Source organism: Lathyrus oleraceus, chromosome 6, assembly GCF_024323335.1.
Source record: "Lathyrus oleraceus cultivar Zhongwan6 chromosome 6, CAAS_Psat_ZW6_1.0, whole genome shotgun sequence".
Taxonomy (NCBI): Eukaryota; Viridiplantae; Streptophyta; class Magnoliopsida; order Fabales; family Fabaceae; genus Lathyrus; species Lathyrus oleraceus.
This window is the reverse complement of record NC_066584.1, coordinates 426,696,641-426,702,983: the sequence shown is the minus strand read 5'-3', so window position 1 is coordinate 426,702,983 and position 6,343 is coordinate 426,696,641. Positions and strand designations below refer to the sequence as shown.

General features: G+C 40.5%; 1 pseudogene; it reads right to left on the bottom strand.

Annotated features, from left to right (window-relative positions):
• Positions 1–4,819: 4,819 nt before the first annotated feature.
• LOC127098699 (uncharacterized) lies at positions 4,820–4,919 on the bottom strand (annotated as a pseudogene).
• Positions 4,920–6,343: the final 1,424 nt, after the last annotated feature.

Here is a 6,343-nt window from a genome sequence, read left to right as displayed (position 1 = left end):
TGCCCTAGTTGCAATCGAGTCCTTTGTCCCTCCGTGGCCGAACTACGGCAACTCTGATTCTCATGTTCAGATGAGATATGTAGGCACGAGACGCGATGTCTTGCCGAGTTTGACTAACCGCTAACACTAACTCTTTTCTCTCACCCCTGTGTGATTGAGATCTCTCTTTTCTCTCGCCCTCGTTGCGATTGAGACCTCCCCTTTCTCTTGCCCTAGTTGCAATCGAGACCCTTGCTTCCTGTGCAAGCCGTGTCTAGGATAGGTTGGCCCGTGTGCCATTTAGCTAGAAACCATAACTTAGGGTTGACTTTGCATGACAACATCTAGGCTCGAGTCGTAGTCTCCCTAGAGTTGTGTCTCCCTCTGTTATCTGGTTAGGCTAGATCCTTGTCCCTGCGTAGGGGAACTACATCGCCCTGATCTTCATACCAGATGAAGTATGTAGGCAGGAGATTGAGCTGATCTCTCCGGGCGCCTTTCTTTTCTTTTGTGTGTGTTGTTTGGCAGTTATAGGCTGAGTCCCCGACTCCCTATCTATCTGGTGTGTTTGTTGGTTCGGATGCTGATGTAAGTCCAGCGATTGGCATTCAGGCTCCATGTTTGCCTGTGTGTTTTGTTTGCTTGTGTGCGTGTCAGCCGAGCTACGAATGCTCTGATTCTTCTCTCGTCCGAGAAGATACGTATGCATAGGATGCGACATCCTAGCGAGCATGTGTCGTTTCCCCAGTCCGAACTACATCGCCCTGATCTTCATACCAGATGAAGTATGTAGGCAGGAGATTGAGTTGATCTCTCCGGGCGCCTTTCTTTTCTTTTGTGTGTGTTGTTTGGCAGTTATAGGCTGAGTCCCCGACTCCCTATCTATCTGGTGTGTTTGTTGGTTCGGATGCTGATGTAAGTCCAGCGATTGGCATTCAGGCTCCATGTTTGCCTGTGTGTTTTGTTTGCTTGTGTGCGTGTCAGCCGAGCTACGAATGCTCTGATTCTTCTCTCGTCCGAGAAGATACGTATGCATAGGATGCGACATCCTAGCGAGCATGTGTCGTTTCCCCAGTCCGAACTACTTCGACTCTGATGTCTATGCCTGATAGACTAAGTAGGCCCAGGATACGATGTCCTGCCGAGTCAGTTTCAGTCGGTTTCTTTTGTCTCTTTTCAGCCAGTGTGCGTGTGTTTGAGCAGTGTTTAGCAACCAATATTCCTTCCTTTAGTGCGTGGATCCCGTAGAGTACTACGGATGCGTAGGGGTGCTAATACCTTCCCTTCGCATAACCGACTCCCGAACCCATCCTCTTTGGTCGCGAGACCATGTTCTTTCCTAGGTTTACTTCGAGCGTTTCCTTTCCCTCTTTTGGGATAAATAACGCACGGTGGCGGCTCTGTTGTTTCTTTCTTTTCCCGCCGGTTTTTCGCGTAATGCGACAGGGGTGAATAGACTGATCCCCCAAAAGAAAATTTAAAAAAAAACTTAGGTCCCATAAAACAAAATCAGAGATGTTAAAGTACGCGGAGGCAAAACACAACACGGAGAGAGCTTGGAAGCCTCTCAATGAATTAATCTAATAAGATTATTAAAAGATATCATTAAAGGTAGGATTCTTTCTAATGCAAACCAATTTCAAGATAACCGAATCCGTTTTAAATAAAACAATTTAAAATCTTTTACATAGAATGTCATTCAAAACATAATGGGATTTATGATGATCCAATAGGTTTGATACATCGCAGACCTAAGCTTACATATTAAATTGCTAGAAGTAAGATCTAACCTACATGGCGTACAAGCGATGCAATGATGCAATAGTTGTAGTAATGAATACAGAAAATTAAAGGAGATAAGAGAAGAAAGAATAATACACGAAGATATATAGTGGTTTGGTGTTCATCCTCGTTTTGCTTACTCTGATCTTCAATGGTGTTAAAGACATTGGAAAATAATCATGATTTGCCACTATTTTATTAGTTTTAGATACAAACATTTTAATTAAAACGAAATATCAGACACGATAATTTCCTCTGTTGGTGCAGATACTCTAACTGCTAACAAAAACAAAATCCTCTATGATCTTGATCCAATAACCTTGTTAACCTCAACGACCTACTCCGAGATTCCTTTCTGCAGCATGCCTCACTGGATCTGAAAAAGACTTATCTGAGAGATTACCATTATCTAAGTGTTCAATTGGGTAACTCCTAACTTTTTATTATGAACAGTCTTTATACAACTTCACCAAAGTTGGACAACTCCTAACTTTGTCTTACGAACAGTTTATACTTGACTTCATCAAATTCTTCCATGGATTATATTAAAACTCTTCTCTTTATAGATAATAAAACGGCTAAACCGCATTCAAGAAATGATTCTTGCATCTGTTACAAACAACAAAGTTCACAACAACATTATTGATAACACGAAATTATATCATATTTTAGGACTTAATTCCATTAAATTCTATGACTATTTATTTCGGTTTACTGCATTTTATGAGATATTACGTGGTATTTTCTTCCTATTTGTCTCAGGTAGTCTATTTTGAAGAACAAGTGAAAATGGAAGAAAAGGAGGTGCAAAAAGGATAGAAAAAGAACCAAATGCCAAAGCCCAGCCCAAAGCGCAAAACATAAAGGCACTACCTGTGACGGACGTCACAAGGTGCGTGACGAGCGTCACGCAAAGCAGCCTTGTGACGGGCGTCACACATGGTGTGACGAGCGTCACACCATTCCACTATCTTTTTGGCGCAAGTAACGCCCTCAGAAGACTTGAAGAGACGTTGAGGAGTTTGTGTCCTATATCCACGCCATGCATTCAGCCATGTTGAAGACCCTTGGGAAACGAAAAGCAGTTACCAACACCAATATAAATAGCTACTTCAAAAACCTAAAAGTTTTCCTCGGTTTTTCCACGCTCACACTGCCGAAGCCTTTCCAATTTTCTTTCTTTTTTTAGCTTCTGCAATTTTCTTTTCCAGCAACTTAACATTGTTTATTTATTTATTTCTTTTGCAAGTTCTACGTTTTTTTTCCCTTGCAATTTACCTTTCCCTTTTTAGCATTTAGATATTTTTCGCATAATAGTTTCTACACCGGAAACTATTGTGTAACTTTTTATCGGATCTAACCTTACGTTAGATTCTAGTTTTATTTCCTTGGTTTAATTTATTGTTTAATTGAAGAATCCAAGAACAAATCCTACCGGTTTGTGGTGGAGTGTTCAAGACTATTGTATTACGCATTCAGGTTCTTTAATCATTATTTAATGTTTTGTTTTCTTATTTATTTATATTATCTGCCTGGAATGAGTCTGTTTATGCATGATATGTATTCTGGTTCGTTTAGCATGTCTAGCTAATTCGCCTAGATATCGGTATGTAAAGTAAGCAGAATAAGGGATCAAGACTGAGTCGGTCTATTTAAACTTAAAATTAAAATCAATCTTTTTACGGTCTCAACTTACAGGTTTAATAACAAGATTTTTTACAAAAGTAAAGGACATAAAGAAGTTAAAATCAATAGAGCGAGAGTTTGAGGTTTTAACTGGACAGTGTAAGTTAGGCATTAATTCTAGATCAGGGCGAGAGCAAGTTTTAGAGTTAATTAAATTCTGACCTTTTCCAAAAAGTATTTTTAAAGATCGAATGTGAGGACGAGAGTTAAGCATTTGGATTTAATTATATAACCTAAGTCAACAGAGCGAGAGTTTGAGATAAGGGTGTTTAAAACGGTCAGTATTTTCTTAAGAAGAGTTTCTGCAACTTTATTGCTTTCAAAAAGTGGTTTTTGACTTAATTATAAGTGACAGCTACATTAATATAAAATCATGGTTTATTCAACAGAGCGAGAGTTTGAGATAAAACCTTTAACCAATAAAGTTAACCGAAACGATTTATTTTAAAACCAAGAAACCGACAAAGACTTGATTCCCTAGTTTTGACGAACTACATACCGATATCCGTTTTATTAATATTTAAGCTAGATCTTAGTTTAGCCTTTAGTTTTTCCCCAAACAATCAAACATTTTTCACCTTAGCTTTACGTAGTAACCTTAGATAACGGTATATCGATTCATAAGTCCCTGTGGGATCGATATCTTTTAAAACTACGCGATAGAACTGTGCACTTGCAGTTTGTATCCCATTCTCGACTCACACAGTCGAGCGATCAAGTTTTTGGCGCCGTTGCCGGGGACTTTTATTTAATCAATATCGTAACTCTTCCGTTACGCTGTAGAGACTAAGGTTTCTTTTTCTTCTATTCTTTCTTTCGTTGATTTGTATGCCACGCACTCGCTCACAAGGCGAACCGCTCTATTTACGAATCAACGATATCGAACTGTATCTCCGAGTCTTACGACGAATTCGGGAATACCGTGCTGAAAACAATCTCCCTCCTATCGAATTTCCTGACCTCAAAGATCTTCTTCTTTCACCCGAGATGGCAGAACCAGCTCGTGCTCTTAGAGATTACGCCGCTCCATCGCAAGATGAACCGCATTCAAGTATTGCTCCGCCCGCAATCGAAGCAAACAACTTCGAACTCAAACCTTCGCTGTTGCAGGCTGTGCAACAGAACCAATTCTCTGGAAATCCTACCGAGGATCCAAACCTACATTTATCCGTATTTGTCCAATACGCTGATACTGTTAAAGCTAATGGTGTCACTTCAGAGGCAATTCGACTTCGTCTTTTTCCTTTCTCATTAAGAGATAGCGCTAGAAGATGGCTTCAATCTCTCCCTTCCAACTCAGTCACCACATGGAACGAGTTGAAGAAAGTTTTTCTTGCCCGATATTTTCCGCCAAGCAAAACAGCTATGTTAAGAGCCCAGATAAACGGATTTAAACAGAAAGATAACGAGTCTCTTTTCGAAGCATGGGAAAGATACAAAGACATGATGAGACTTTGCCCACACCATGGTTTGGAAGACTGGTTAGTAATTCACACATTTTATAATGGTCTCTTATACAACACAAGGTTAACAATAGACGCCGCTGCAGGTGGTGCACTAATGAACAAACCTTATGTTGATGCATACCAGCTTATCGAGAGCATGGCCCAAAACCACTATCAGTGGGGAACCGAACGAACAACGGTGGAAAAACCTCAAACGAAAACTGGCATGTACGAGATAAGTAACCTTGATCACGTTAATGCAAAAGTGGATGCTTTGGTCCAGAAAATTGAAAGTTTAAACGTATCACCCCCAGCCGCCGTAGTTGCTATAACTCAGAATTGCGAGGTCTGTGGAATCCAAGGTCACACTCCTGCGGAATGTCAACTCTTGACTGGAATCCAAGCAGAGCAAGTGAACTACGCTCAAGGAAGCCCCTATTCGAACACCTATAACCCAAATTGGAAGAACCATCCAAACTTTTCATATAAGAGCAATAATGCTTTGTACGCACCTGGACAGTCTCCAAATCAAGCCCCATCTATACCTCCGGGATATCAGAAACCGAATCCATCCATGCCTAACAATAACACCCCTAGGAAATCCAACTTGGAAATCATGATGGAAAACTTTATAGCTTCCCAACAACAAACCAATAAAGATTTCTTAAACCAGAACATACACACTGGCGAACAACTTAAACAACTAGCAAGCAAAGTAGATGCCTTGGCTACCCATAACAAAATGCTGGAAACACAAATATCACAAGTAGCTCAACAACAAGCACCTACTGCTGCCCCAACTGGTACATTCCCTGGACAGCCCCAACCTAATCCGAGAAGCCAAGCTCATGCAATTATATTAAGAAGTGGAACGGAAGTGGAAGGACCGTCTGATCCAAGGATAGAAAACCAAAACCCTAAGAAATCAACTGAGGAAAGTGAACCTAAGGAAAAGGAAGAGAGTAATAAGGAAACCCTAGAAAAGAAGGAACCTTATGTACCTCCACCACCTTACAAACCACCTATACCTTACCCTCAAAGGCTTGTTAAAACCAAAGATGCGGGCCAATTCAGAAAATTTGTTGATCTCCTTAAACAATTAAACGTTACAATTCCGTTCACCGAAGCTATTACGCAGATGCCCTCATATGCTAAATTCTTAAAAGAAATCCTTTCTAACAAGAGGAAACTTGAGGATAGCGAAACTGTTACACTCCCTGCCGAATGTAGCGCTATAATCCAAAACATGCCCCCTAAACTCAAGGATCCAGGTAGTTTCTCTATACCCTGTCACATAGGAAAATTTGTCATCGACAAAGCCTTATGCGATTTAGGAGCCGGAATTAGCGTTATGCCTTTATCCATATGTAAGAAACTGGAAATGGGAGAATTAAGACCAACCAAAATGTCTGTGCAACTAGCAGATCGTTCCATTAAATATCCTGTAGGAA